This window comes from Miscanthus floridulus, chromosome 2 (assembly GCF_019320115.1).
Source record: "Miscanthus floridulus cultivar M001 chromosome 2, ASM1932011v1, whole genome shotgun sequence".
Taxonomy (NCBI): Eukaryota; Viridiplantae; Streptophyta; class Magnoliopsida; order Poales; family Poaceae; genus Miscanthus; species Miscanthus floridulus.
In genome coordinates this window covers 162,052,161-162,068,118 of record NC_089581.1, presented here as the reverse complement: position 1 = coordinate 162,068,118, position 15,958 = coordinate 162,052,161, and the positions used below count along the sequence as shown (strand labels likewise).

General features: G+C 43.6%; 1 pseudogene; it reads left to right on the top strand.

Moving 5' to 3' along the window:
- LOC136537361 (nuclear pore complex protein NUP214-like) overlaps positions 1-15,958 on the top strand; it is a 32,619-nt pseudogene that overhangs the window by 7,649 nt on the left and 9,012 nt on the right.

Here is a 15,958-nt window from a genome sequence, read left to right as displayed (position 1 = left end):
AATAAATCTGACTACAAATTATTTGCCAATTTTTTAGAGCCTGGCTAGTTTGGAACCTCAGAAAACAACTGTGAAAAGAATAGCACAGCAACAACGCCTCAAGATCAGCAGTGATCTACCATTCAGGTCAAACAAGAAAGTATTTGATTCTCAAATGGCAGCAATATCACAGGAAAAGTCAAGCGATAGCTCCAATTCATCTATAGTAGAACCATATGTAAGCAGACTGCGTTCTCTGAGTGAAGGTAAGTTTTTACAAGCCTTAGACATCAATTTTCTGGGGTTTCTATTAAGATCACAAAGATTCTTATTATATCATCAGTCTTTGTAATTCTTAACTTGGAACATTTTCTGACAGTTTCAGATGTAAAAGAAAAACCGTCAGGACCCCAACCGAACCCTTTCTTCAAATGGGTAAAGGAATCAACTGGGTCATCTCAAATGTCAGAGCAAAAGCATTTTGAGTTACCAGGGCAAATGAAAAGCACTGCACAATCTTCAAAATTGACACCATCTTCACCACCATCATTCAGTTACACACCCATCCAGTGTTCCATCCTTTGGAACAAAACATACTGTGTCTAAGCCAAATACTCTAACCTTCAAAACCACTATAACCCCTAAAAGTAATGGCCACACAGAGCCAAATATATTACCTTCCATAATAGCTGCAAAAACTTCTCAGAGTCCACTGTCTGTGAAAACTACTGGGGAGTCTGGAGATTTGCCTACATTAACTATGAAGAACAGACAGGATAGTCAGTCAATGCCATCTTTGGGGAACATAAAAGGACCAAGTGCTTCTCTGCAGAACAAGGGTGGCATATTTGGAGATCTTGTCAAATCGTCTTTTACTTCTGAACATTCCAAGTCTGCTGTATTACATGAGAAGACTGACCAGCTAAGTGGGGTTGGCGATGCTGTACAGAACATTGTGAAAGATACCCCCAAAATGGCACCTCAACCTTCTGCATTCTCGCCAGCTCCTGTTACTCAGACCAATTTATACTCCTTAAGGCCGACTGTTTCCTCTTCAGCCACATCAGTCTCATCAGGTGCAAAAACTTCGGATGTTTTATCTAGCTCAATGCAGAAAGTTTCTCCAACAGTATCTGGGGATACTGTGTCTAGCTCAATCCCTACACTTGCTAAGGATCCGTCAACTGGCTTGAGTCAAAATGCTTCCAAACCTGAAACACTAATATCAGAGGTAACTAGTACCATAGTTTCTGCAAGTTCGACTTCAGTCATATCGACCAATGAAAGCAAACCTTCAGTGCCTCCAACAACTGGCGCCAGCTTGCCTTCTACTCATGTCTCTGTTCCTAAAACAGCGCCAACAGCATCAGAATCAGTTGTCACTTCCACAGGAAAAGATGTAGGACCAAACACTGACACCATCTCAACCGATGAAGACGATATGGAAGAGGAGGCGCCTTCTGCAAGTGCCGAACTCAACTTGGGAGCCCTTGGTGGATTCAGCCTCGGGTCCCAGCCTTCTTCAAGTCCTCAAAAGTCTAATCCTTTTGGTGCCTCCTTTGGTACATCTGACAATAAAAGTTCAGGCACACCATTTACTTTGACAACCATTCCAGGACAGCTTTTCCGGCCGGCATCGCCAAGCATTCCTTCAGCTCAGCCAGCCTAACCATCTCAATCAACTAGCTCTAGTTCTTTTTCTAGTTCGTTCTCAAGCAGGCTTACTGGATTTGGACAGCCTGCACAAATTGGATCTGGCCAGCAGTCAGCATTTGGGAAGCCTGCACAGATTGGAGCTGGTCAGCAGGCAGGATTTGGGCAGACAGCACAAATTCAATCTGGTTTTGGTCAGCCTGCACAAATTCAATCTGGTTTTGGTCAGTCAGCACAAATTGGATCTGGGCAACAGTCAGGATTTGGGCAGCCTGCGCAAATTGGGGCTGTCCAGTCAGGATTTGGGCAGCACAGTTTGGTGCTCAACAGGCACTTGGATCAGTGTTGGGTTCCTTTGGACAATCGCGCCAGTTAGGAGGCGTAGGTTCTGAAGGATTTGGTGGATTTGCTAGTGCATCTACATCTGGGGGTTTTGGTTCTTTATCTTCAAGTGATGCTGGATTTGCTGGTGCCGCATCTTGTGGGGACTTTTCAGCACCCGCTGCTTCTGCAGGTGGTGGTTTTGCTGCTGCTGCTACTGGTGGAGGTTTTGCGGCTCTTGCCTCCAAACGTGGCGGTTTTGCTGGTGCAACTCCATCTGGTGGTGGTTTTGGAGGTGCCACTCAGGGAGGTGGCTTTGGCAGTGGTGAGATCTCTGAAGTCGTGTTCTGGTTTGAACAAATACTTACTTTTGGAGGGAAGTTTTGGATAAATGCTAATGTGTGAGCACAGATTGCTTATGGTTTGCATACGTGTTTAATTAATCATCCAACGTTCCAACCTGTGGTCATCAGTTTAAAGTTTTGCTAGTTGCTGGCAGTTAAATACACCTAGATTGATTTTATTGTTCCGTTAACTATTGATATTTTGGAGTTGGAACTGCTAGGTTGCTTACTCATTTCTTCTAGAATGAAGCTGCTAGCATATAGTGCATAGGCTCCATTCACTACCGCAATGCACAGGTTTGTCATGTGCCCACGGCACACGGCGAAGGCAAAAAAAAACACACTCGACAAAGCCTTTGCCAAGTGTTGCACTCGGCAAACACAGACTCGGCAAAGCTGTCTTTGCCGAGTGTTTTTTGTCGAGCACTCGGCAAAGACGTTGTCGAGTGCTAAACCCGACACTCGACAAAAAATATTTCAAAAAATATAAAAAAAAACCCACCGCCGCCCGCCCGCAGCTCACCCCGCCGTCGTCGCCACCAGGCCGCCACCACCACCACGCCGACGCCACCACCACTCCCGCTGCTGCCACCACACCCGCCGTAGCTGCTCGCCGGTGACAGCATCCTCGTCGGACCGCCGGGATCCGACCACCCGCCGCAGGATCTAGTCGCCCGACGCCGGATCCTGCCTCACTCACCGTTGTGACGCCGAATCTGGCCTCCCCACCGCCGTGACGCCAGAGTTGACGCTCGTGACACCGGATATGGTCTCCCCCACCGTCGGAGTTGACGCAGACGTCGAGAAGTAATGCCACCGCAGGGAGCTGAGGTCGGAGGAGGAGCGCTGCTGCACCCGCGCCGCCGGATCCGGGCTCCCCCTCGCCCGTGGCCACTGGATTCAGGAGGGAGGGGAGGGAGGGGCGCCGTGCTAGATCCGGGAGGGAGGGAAGGGAGGGGTGCCGCCGCCGGCCGAATCGGGGAGGGAAGGGAGGGAGGGGTGCCCTGCTCAGGGAGGGAGGGGAGAGAGGGAGAGGCAGCGTCGGGGTAGAGAGGGAGGGGCGGCGCAAGGGAGAGTGGGAGGGAGGGAGCGGCGGCTGTGCGAGTTTATAAGATGCCGTGTTTGCCGAGTGTCGAATCTAGGACACTCAGCAAAGCTAAGTTTGCCGAGTGTCTGTTAATGCAAAAGTGGATCTGCAAACACAAAGGGCTAATACCCGAATCGATATCCAAAGCGTGCCAGTCGATTTGACCTGTTAATCGACAAGGATGAAGATACGAGCACTTTGGTCCTAACAACAGCGATACACCCGGAAGTCACGGCCAAGAGGTACTCACACGGAACTCGAGAATCGCCGAAGGTCGCACTGAAGCTATGCAACTCGCCGAATCAATGAGAACTCGTAAAAAGGAAAAATATGCAAATTGACGAAGTCGCCGAAAAGTAAGTAGATGCAAATAGGAGTAAAAATTGGTTTTGATATTGATTGATTTTTTTTATTACATTGCCCCTCAATCTATATTTATACCCTGATCTAAAGAGACATAACCAAATATAACTAGGACACCAAGTCCATATCTAAGGAAACACGTGACTCTTACATGAATCATACTCTAACAAATATAGAAAAGGAAATCAACTCCTATCTATTTCCCTGTCCGCCTCAATTACGATGGAAATCTCACCGACCTCCTTTCCATCGGCATACTTCCTGTTTCATCGGCAGTAGTCTTCAAGCCTTCCTTCATCGGCATCGACAATAACATCTCCAACCTTATCGGCAACGCCCGAGTCTAAATCAACATTTCCATCGATCACCACCATTCATCGACAACCATCTTTTACAAGCTGATTCTCATCGGCTGTCAGCGTATACAGTAACTTTCCTCCTGCCGATTAGCCCACTCTGATCATTTTGACACGTGCAAAAAAACGGTGTCAACACATACCCCCCAATTTCGGAGTATAAAACCATTAATGCTCCGAAATTTACTCCAGATAACGTTTGCCTTCACCCAATTACCGTAACTCATCCTTCCAGCCAAAACTTGATCTGTTATCAAATCTAATCAAATCTAATCCTGATTCACGCACCTCAGTAAATATCGCACAATTGCCAACCACTCTTGCCCTGATTATGGTTAAGATACCGAAACAATAATCCATCGGCAAGATCCTAACATAATAATGTCGCTATTTTCAGAATTAAAATATCCTGTACCGAGATCTCTTCCAAGTCATGATTACTTGTCATCAAATCATCTGTACAATCCCTTGATTATCGTGCGAACAGTTACCATATCCATCTGAACCACCTCGACCTACATGCACGCGGCATAGAGATAAGTCCAGAATACCCCTACTCCAAGCGGCTTATAAATAGATTTCTCTAGAACGCTCGTCTTCTACCCTTAGACTTCAATCTTTGACATTCTCTCTTTCCGGCGGCGACTCCGACGAACAACTGCGCGACCTCAACCAACAAGAACTTTTCCCCAGCGTCAACCTCGAGTCTTCGGCTCGTGCCCCCATCTACCTCAAGATAATGGCAATCAACTTCGACGTCCCTATGGTTCGTTCCTCTTCCGTTATCTTTTACCTCGATTCCTCTGGTCTTTGCGAGTTCATACAGTTGGTAATTTTTCTCTTTTCTTTTGTTCTTCGGATCCTCTAAACTTAGGAACTGCGCAACAAATTAGTTATTCCAACCGATCAGCCACAAGTCTAGTGCCTAGGACCAATGGGCAACCTAGATCCAACTGATCTGATTAATGCAGAGGTTAACAGAATCCCTTTTAGAGCCCAAAATTTCTCTCTAAATTTATGGAAAGATACATTCCAATCTTGGCCCAAAACCACCAAAGGGTGGAAAGATTGGTACTTAAGGGTCAATAGGTCGATGCAAGTACACTGGGCAGAACGGAAGCTAGACCAATGCATTAGCTATCCATTGCCGATATGCAAAAGAACAAGTCAATGATGATTGCAGCTGCTTACTTCTGGTCAGACACAACAAACACTTTTATGTTTGGACATGGCCCAGCTACTCCCACACTTGTCGATGTCCACATGCTCACTGGTTTGGACATTTCAACTACCGATGAAGGCTCCATCTATGGCAGAAAATCTGAATATAGGATGAATACCCACAACATCGGCGGTTGGACGGGATACATTCAAGAATGCCAGAGAACCAGGACAATTAACCAGAGGGAACATGCCTCATTCTTAAATATATGGCTAGAAAAATTTATCTTCTGTGGTCGATCAGTAGGACCAACCAACGCCTTCCTCTCCGTGGCTGAACTCTTAGCTAATGGTGTAAGGTTCCCTCTTGGCCGATACCTTCTGAGCTCCACTTATCATCTTCTTCATCAAGTGTCTCAGAAACTTTTGCTTGGCGAATCCATCGGCAACTTAGGAGGCCCGTGGTGGTTTATCAACATGTGGCTGAATGCCCATATGCACAAACGTTTGCAATGGGACTTCTTTGCCCAACAATTCCCACGAGAAATTGCTGAAGACCACGTGCTTGGGGACGAGGAATCGGCAACACGCTCACCCCTCAATTTTGGTGAAGCCATAATTATCCTCCCTGGAACAGAGGCCAATGAAGACCAGATCGGCAGATTCTTCCAAAGCTTCTACAATGGTCTTTCTCGTGATCATAGGGCCTGGGTACCTTATATTGATGAAGAAAACAGATTCCCCCTCCTTTTCAACTTTGCCGATGACACTCTGAATCAGGATAATGAACTCATGATGGCCATCATTACTCCCAGGGCAATCCCAGTAAACACATTCGGTAGCGGGAAAAACACCAATATCACATATGAATTTTACAACCCATCGGCAGTATCCCGTTAATTGACTTTTGGGCAACTGCCAATCAAACTTTGTTTTACCGATGTGATCAAACCCAGAGAAACAATCACCTGCGGAACAGATTGGAGCAGGGTAGTGCAACTCTCCCCCGATGCCGATACTACAGATGTCGATATATTCGTCTGGACGCCAGTATCTTTCATCACCAAATCATATAAGCAATGGTGGCGAGAGTGGAGGGAACAACTGTTTGCAACATCTGCTCACACATATCGGCACATGATCGACCCTGAATACGCCATTCCCGATGACGCAGTAAGTTTCTTTTAACTCCCTTCTGCTTTTTCCTTTCATATATCGATAACTAACTTTCTCGTGACAGGTTAACAACCCAGCACCATCTATGAGCAAAAGTGGAAAACCCTTCGATCTTCGGCCTGTTTCCCCGATATCACCGATCGGCTACAACGCCCCCACCTTAGCTGCTTTGACTCACCAGAAGACCCGTGCCAAGACCATCACCTCCAAGTCCAAATTGGCTATAGCTAGGGCCACTCCATTGGCTGCTGCTACAACCCTGATCAAGGCATTCAAGGTAACAACCCTGTTTATTTCTACTCATGTCGATCACAAACTGTATTAACATCAATCATCAGGGTGTAAGAGCCACTGCTGGATCATCATCGGCAGTTCCTCCGACATCAAGCACCACTACTTCTAACAAACCTTCAGAGGTATTCCTTTGATTTTATATTTTATCTGTTAAATATCATACCTTACACTTGTTTTGCAGCAACAAATGGGTACATCGGCAAGTGTACCAGATGTCCAAGCTCTACAATCAACAAGTGCCGATGCCCCCCAGCCAACCGTTGCTGAGGCCCAAGCAAAGCGCAAAGCCTTAACAGATGCTGAGGCACAGCAAAAACAATAGAAGTCCATTCCGATCCCCACATCTGCCCCAATGTCTGCAATCCGGCCAGAATCAGTCGATGCAACTGAGCAAGCAGTTAATCCTCCTGTATAGGACATGCCATCGGTCATCATACCCCAAGAGCCAACCATCGATGAGGCCACAGAGGATATCCCATCGGCAAGCTCAGCTGATCCTCCACACGGCATACTCCAGGCTGCTTCTTCTAGCCAAGTACAGGAAATTGCCTTAAAACAGGTAAGCCGATTGACCTAGTCGATTTATAATATTCATACTTATCCTTAACTGACCTCTTTTTCTTTTTCTCAGGAACAAGACTCCCCAAACAGCCCATTTTTCTTTGCCATTGACGTTTTCTGATGATGATGGAGAGGAAACAAGTTCTTCCCTTGCGCTGGGAACAATATCGGCAGAAATTAAGTCTAAGTTGGAAGCTCTCCTGAACTTGTTACAGCAGGATACCGCCCAACTGGTAGATGACTTGGACCCCGCAAAGGTAATTTTCAAAACAATCCGTGGCCAGGTCACTGCCGATGTTGAAGAAGTACTCTTCCCAGTAGCCCATTTAGAAAGCCGTCAACTGCAATATCAACGGGCTGCTCAACGTATTGCCGATAGAGCAGCTTAGGCTCAACTCAAAGAAGAGATGCTACAATTGAAACAGATTGCCGATGAGAAGCACAAGGGCATCGGCAACTTGCAAACTTCGGGCGCTGAACTTAAGTAGAAAATCTTAGACTTATCGGCAAAGAAGATGGCTCTATTGGCTGAATTGAAAGAAGTCGAGGCAGCCTTAACTCATGCCCAACAAGAAGAAAGCCGGCTACCCAATGCCATCAAAGCCCTTCAGCAAGAAAGAGACATCTAGGCTCGCAAAGCCTTGACCATGAAGAAAAAACTCAAGCCTGTGGAGGGTGCTGCCGATGAAGACATCAAAGAAATGAAGGAAGCCGACCAAATTCGCCTGCGTGCGATATTGGCTATCCAATCCTTGTTAAACTTGTAAATCTTGTCTATTGTATCGGCACTTTATGAGACATTGACATCCTTGTATAATTCTAGCCGATAGGACTGTTATCGGCACTTATACTTTTATGCATCCATCCAGATACTAGGATAATATTTCTTTAAATATTTTCCATTTAATGCTCTAAGAAACACAACCCCTTCGAGGGTTTCTAGAATATATGCGTTACCAGGAACAGACTGATTTATCCGATATGGTCCTTCTCAATTAGGAGACCACTTTCTAAACTTTGAACTTTTAGTTCCAATCGGTAAAATCAATTTCCAGACCAGATCTCCATCGGCAAACTCCTTTACCTTCACCTTCTTGTCATACCATCTGACTACTCTTTTCTTATTTTCTTCGATGCTAACTAAAGCCCTTAACCGATGACCCGCCACATCTTCCAACTCATCCTTCATAAGAGTATCATAATCATCGGCTGTCAGCTGATTTTGAGAACGTATTTGCCTAGAGCCAATTTTAATTTTCCAAGGTAATACTGTGTCGTGTCCATATAATAACTGATAAGGCGTTACTTTGGTTGCACCATGATATGACATCCGATATGACCACAAGGCTTCATTTAATACTGTATGCCACCTCTTAGGATTTTCTTCAATTTTGCGCTTAATGAGTTTGATGATCCCTTTGTTAGAAGCCTTAGCCTGATCATTAGCTTGAGCATAATATGGAGAAGAATTTAAAACTTTAATTCCCATACCTGTAGCAAACTCATCAAATTCTCCCGATGTAAACATAGTACCCTGATCGGTAGTGATAGTTTGAGGAATACCAAATCGGTAAACAATATGCTCTTTCACAAAATCGATCATATTAGCCGATGTCACCTTTTTTAAAGGAATCGTCTCAACCCATTTTGTGAAATAATCGGTAGCAACCAGAATAAATTTATGTCCTTTGCTCGATGGCGGATAAATCTGACCGATGAGATCGATAGCCCATCCCCGGAACGGCCAAGGTTTAATTATAGGGTTCATAGCCGATGCAGGCGCTCTTTGAACATTACCAAACTTTTGACACCCCTGACATCCTTTAAAATACTTAAAACAATCTTCAAGAATAGTCGGCCAATAGTATCCATTCCTTCTGATCATCCACTTCATCTTGAAAGCTGATTGATGCGCTCCACACACTCCTTCATGAATTTCACCCATCAAGCTTTTCGATTCATCACTGCTAACACATCTGAGTAAAACTCCATCTATAGTTCGATAATATAATTCATCATCGAGGAGCACATACTTTGTAGCTTGGAACCTTATACGTCTTTCAACCTTTTTATATGGATCCTTTAAATAATCGACAATCTCCTTTCTCCAGTCATCGGTATTGACCGCCGATGTTAGCACTTCCTGAATAGACTGATACCCTAAAGCATACTAAGCTAGTTGATTAGCCTCTTCATTATGCAGTCGAGAAATATGTTCAAGACGAAAATCTCTAAACCCTTTCAACAATTGCAAACATCTTTCATAATATGAAATTAAAACTTCACTTCGGCATTCATAAATCCCAGCCAATTGATTTATAACTAGCATAGAATCACCAAAGATTTCAATAGCATCGGCACGTATCTCCTTCAGCAATTCTAACCATTTTATCAAGGCTTGGTATTTAGCCTGATTGTTTGTCGATGTAGCAATAATCGGCAATGAAAACTCATACTTCCTTCCTTGAGGTGAAATCAACACAATGCCGATACCTGCTCCTTCACCACATGTGGACCCATCGAAGAAAAGTGTCCAAGGAGCAACCTCCAGAGAGTCCACTGTATTATAATGCTGAGTGACAAAATCAGCCATAACCTGCCCCTTAACTGCCTTAGTCGATTCGTAACGTAGTTCAAATTCTGATAATGCTAAAATCCACTTGTCGATTCTACCACTTAATATCGGCATCGACAGCATATACTTGACTACGTCGTCTTTGCATATGACCGTACATTCGGCAGATAACAAATAATGTCTTAATTTGACACAAGAAAAGTATAAACACAGACATAATTTTTCGATGGCCGAATACCTTGTCTCAGCATCCACTAATCTTTTGCTCAAATAATAAATAACACGTTCTTTCCCTTCAAATTCTTGAATAAGAGCTGAACCGATAACGGTATCATCAGTTGACAAATACAACCTGAAAGGTTTCCTGTGTTGAGGTGGAACTAGCACTAGAGGATTTGTTAAATATTTCTTAATTTCATCTAGGGCTAACTGCTGCTCAGCTCCCCATACAAATTCCTGATCGGCTTTTAATTTAAGTAATGGACTGAAAGCCTTGATCTTACCCGACAGATTAGATATGAATCTTCTAATGAAATTAATCTTACTGATCAAAGATTGCAATTCGGTTTTATTAACAGGAGCAACCACCTTGTTAATCGCATCAATAGACTTTCTACTGATTTCGATGCCCCGCTGATGCATCATAAAACCCAAGAATTGACCTGCTGATACACCAAATGCACATTTAATAGGATTCATCTTCAATCCATGCTTCCTTGTGCACTCCAGTATCTTTCGTAGATCGGCTAGATGTTTTGTGATATCTCTAGACTTAATCACTATATCATCAATGTAGATCTCCACTAATGTGTCGATGTATTCATGAAAAATAAAGTTCATAGCTCTTTGATAAGTAGCGCCGGCATTTTTCAAACCAAACGTCATAACTATCCACTCAAACAACCCTACATGACCTAGACATCTAAAAGCAGTCTTGGGAATATCTTCTTCAGCCATGAATATTTGATTGTAACCTGCATTACCATCCATGAAGCTGATAATTTTATGTCCGGCTGCAACATCAATCAACAAATCAGCAATCGGCATTGGATAGCCATCCATCGGTGTGGCTTTGTTAAGATTCCTGAAATCAATACAAACACGAAGTTTTCTATTTTTCTTATAAACAGGAACCACATTAGAGATCCACTCTGCATATCGACACTGCCGAATAAACTTCGTCTCAATTAATTTAGTTATTTCGGCCTTAATGTCAGGAAGTATATTAGGATTGCATCGGCGCGCTGGCTGCTGATGTGGCCAAAATCCAGATTTGATAGGTAACCGATGTTCAACTATCGATCGGTCTAATCCAGGCATCTCAGTATAATCCCAAGCAAAACAATCTTTATACTCTTTTAACAAATCAGTTATTTGCTGCTTACACTTAGAATCTAACTTAGCACTAATAAAAGCAGGCCTTGGCCTATCGCCATCACTAATATCTACTTCTACTAAATCATCTACCGATGTGAACCCTTGCCCTAATTTTCCATCATCGGTAAACCTATCCATTAAAACTCTTCTTCGGAACCGACTGCTTGGATCGGTGGAATTTCATAATCAGCCACTCTAAGGAATTCTTTTTCCCAAACTTCTCCTGATATGCATTTAGTTCGCTCATAAATATCTGATTCTGCCGATGCGATGATATAAGAAGAATCACCAGGGACAAACTCAATCTTATCCCCAATCCACTGTACGAGGCATTGATGCATTGTAGAAGGAACACAACAATTAGCATGAATCCAATCCCTCCCTAGAAGCAGATTATATGCACCCTTGCCATTAATAACAAAGAACGTCGTCGGCAAGGTTTTGCTGCCGATAGTCAATTCAACGCATACTGCCCCTTTAGCCAGTGATACATTGCCTTCAAAATCCTTCAGCATCATATTGGTTTTGGCCAAGTCTTGATCTCCCTTACCAAGTTTCCGATACATCACATAAGGCATAATATTAATCGCAGCCCCTCCGTCGATAAGTATCTTAGATACAGGCTGCCCATCAACTCTGTCTTTCACAAACAAAACCTTAAGATGCTGTCTCTCATCATCAGTAGGTTTCTCAAAAACAGTCATCATTGGATCTAGTGTCAACTGAGCTACTTGATCAGAGAGAACAACTTCTTTCTCATTATCAGATAGTGCCAAAAATTCCATCGGCAACATGAATACCATATTAACATCTGCCGATGGACCCTTATTTTTGTATTTTATCTGCCACTGCCGATGACCGGACCTCTCATTGGAGGAATTTTCCTCTCGGTATAAATCCTCTTGATGCTCACGTTGCATCCTTCTTTTCTGTGTCTTTGTCAGACCCTCTGGGCACCATCGAGGAAACTTGGTCTTCCAAACCGGCTGATAACAGGTCCCAGTAGATTCTACACGGCGTATATTAGGGTCCCTGTAGAATATTTCTTCATCAGGAACTCTTGCGGTTGTTATCTCCTCAAGTTCCTCTTGATTCCTTGGAAAATATCCAGCGCGTTTACCAAGCCTTTCATGTACACTAAGTCTGCCCCCAGCCGATCATGCACTGATGCTCTGCCTCTGATCGGCTCATTGATAAATAAACCCATAATAATCATTGCACTTAGAGCAATTTTCAACAGTTGGCAATTTAATACCTTCTTCCCAGCAATGGATGAAAAACGGGCACCTCCAATGATTTTTATGCCGATACCATTCTTCTCGACGTCTCTCTTCTTGCTGTTGTTGATATCGGTCCTTACGCTGACGCCAATCCTCCTGCTGCCTTCGATGGGTAACCACAATGCCAGGTCGAGGAGGGTTTTTGGAACTACTGCTTTCTCTCAGTAAACCCTTACTTTTTGCATCATCGGTAGTTATCCGGTGTTGGGGATCCACTGATGCATTTTTCTCAGCAGCCTCTGACGTCAATACCTTGGTCTTCCCTTTGGCCTCTAACATATTTGCTGGAAAAGGGTGTTGATCAATTTTCATCGGCTTCTGGGCCTTGGAAGTACCAAACTTAATTCTCCCAGATTCAATAGCCAATTGTAACTATTGCCTGAATACCTTGCACTCATTTGTACTGTATGAAGTTGCATTGTGCCATTTGCAGTACAAGATCTTCTTCAACTCTTCTGCCGATGGGATCACATGATTAGGTGACAGCTTAATTTAGCCTTCTTGAAGCAGAAGATCGAATATCTTGTCGGCCTTGGTGATATCAAAGGTAAACTTTTCTGGTTCTTTCTGACCAAAGGGACAAGATATCGGCTTTTTATTCTTAACCCACTCAGCTAAGCCGATAACTGGTTCTTCATCAGAATCAGAATCTCCTACTTCTTCAACAAATGATACTTTTTTACTCCAATTCTTTTTAGGTTCAAAAACCCTAGTATCTTGATCAGAGATCCTTTGCACAAGATGACTGAGGCTTTCAAACTCCTAAGAAGCATATCTGTCTTTAAGATGTGGCAATAACCCTTGGAAAGCCAGATCGGCAAGTTGCCGATCATCCAGCACCAGACTATAGCACTTATTTTTTACATCTCATAGCCTTTGCACAAAGCTTTCTACCGATTCATCATTACGCTATCTCAATTTTACTAAATCGGTAAGCTTCTTTTCATGGATTCTAGCAAAGAAATACTTATGAAATTAATTTTCTAGATTAACCCAAGTAATAATAGAATTTGGTGGTAATGAAATGAACCATGTAAATGCCAATCCAGACAAAGATGATGAAAATAATCGAACTCTTAATTCATCTCTGCTAGCTGCCTCTCCACATTGAATAATGAAGCGATTGACGTGTTTCATTGTTGATGTATCATCTTGTCCAGAGAATTTAGTGAAATCTGGTACCTTGTACCGATTTGGGAGAGGAATTAAATCATATGCAGGAGGGTATGGAGTCCGATAAGAATAAGTATTGACCTTGGGCTTTATCCCAAACTGATCCTTCATAATTTCTGCTATCTTATCGGCTCAAAAAGCATCAGCCTCCTGCTGACGAACTGGCTGAATTTCTACGGGAGGTGCCTGCTGATATCCCTCCACATATCTTTGTGGCCCACGATCTCCAGCAATCGGCATATTTGCCGTTACTTGTGGTCCATTAACCTGTTGGAAAGGATTCATCGGTTGAGCTGCCGATGCTTGATTCTGGAAACCAGTTTGCATATGACCTTGTTGAATCCCTACAACCTGCTGATTTTGCTAAACTGTATGTTGAACAGGTAACTGTCCTGACCAACCATTATTAGAACTCATCGGTACAAAACTTACCGATGGCTGGTAATTTGCTGACATTGTTGGATAATTATAACCAGCTTGAGGCATGAACTGAACCCCAGTTTGACTCATAGTAGGGGCTTTCTGCTGCATCGGTAGTAAGCTTGCCGATGGACTTGAATTGGATATTTGAACCAAAGGCATCTGGAAACCTCCTGGAGTTGGTTGCATAGTAGTTGCTGTAGCATATTGAGGCACTTGAGCCATCGGCAAAACAGCCGATGGTATAGGAGCTTTTCCTACTGCATCAAATACTTGAGGTAACCCAGGATTGAAAGCAGATGACTCCAGAGACATACCATATCCCCACCAATTAGCAGGAATCTGGCTATTCTGAGACACAGGGCCTGACATAGCTGATGCTGATAGATCTGTATTAAGATGAACTCGTCCTCCTGGTAGTACCGGATCTGATCATATTGGTGTAGATTGAATATTAGGTAAGCCTGCCGATACTAGAGGAGAAGTAACTTCTGTACCCACAATGGCCGAGGGAGCCGATGGAGTATTGACAGATGCCAGCTCTGGTTGGTGATAGGCAGGCCCAATGTAATGCGGTGACGCTTGTCCTTCTTTGAGAGTTCGAACCACAGCATTATGAACAGTATTGGATAACACATTGGAATGATTAATCAAAGCATGATTTACTGCAGAATTAACCATCTCTTGAAGTTTACTAGGATTGGAGTCAAAGGTAACCTGCCGAGGCAACGGCAAATCTTGCTTCTGGATGACTTGTCCACTCTTGTTCAGGCTAAACGATTTCAGACAAAGCTGCCTGTATTCTTCTATAGCCTTTTCCATAGCCTGCCTCTGCTCTTCCTTAAGATTTTCTTCTGATACCGCTATAATGTTCCCTGAATCGATCTCGGAATTGAACATATTGATCGGATTGATTGGTCCCACCGAGCGTGCCAAAAGATGTGTTGATGCAAAAGTGGATCTACAAACACAAAGGGCTAATACCCGAATCGATATCCAAAGCGTGCCAGTCGATTTGACCTGTTAATCGACAAGGATGAAGATACGAGCACTTTGGTCCTGACAACAGCGATACGCCCAGAAGTCACGGCCAAGAGGTACTCACACGAAACTCGAGAATCGCCGAAGGTCACACTGAAGCTATGCAACTCGCCGAATCAATGAGAACTCGTAAAAAGGAAAAATATGCAAATTGACGAAGTCGCCGAAAAGTAAGTAGATGCAAATAGGAGTAAAAATTGGTTTTGATATTGATTGATTTTTTTATTACATTGCCCCTCAATCTATATTTATACCCTGATCTAAAGAGACATAACCAAATATAACTAGGATACCAAGTCCATATCTAAGGAAACACGTGACTCTTACATGAATCATACTCTAACAAATATAGAAAAGGAAATCAACTCCTATCTATTTCCCTGTCCGCCTCAATTACGATGGAAATCTCACCGACCTCCTTTCCATCGGCATACTTCCTGTTTCATCGGCAGTAGTCTTCAAGCCTTCCTTCATCGGCATCGACAATAACATCTCCAACCTTATCGGCAACGCCCGAGTCTAAATCAACCTTTCCATCGATCACCACCATTCATCGGCAACCATCTTTTACAAGCTGATTCTCATCGGCTGTCAGCGTATACAGTAACTTTCCTCCTACCGATTAGCCCACTCTGATCATTTTGACACGTGCAAAAAAACGGTGTCAACACATACCCTCCAATTTCGGAGTATAAAACCATTAATGCTCCGAAATTTACTCCAGATAACGTTTGCCTTCACCCAATTACCGTAACTCATCCTTCCAGCCAAAACTTGATCTGTTATCAAATCTAATC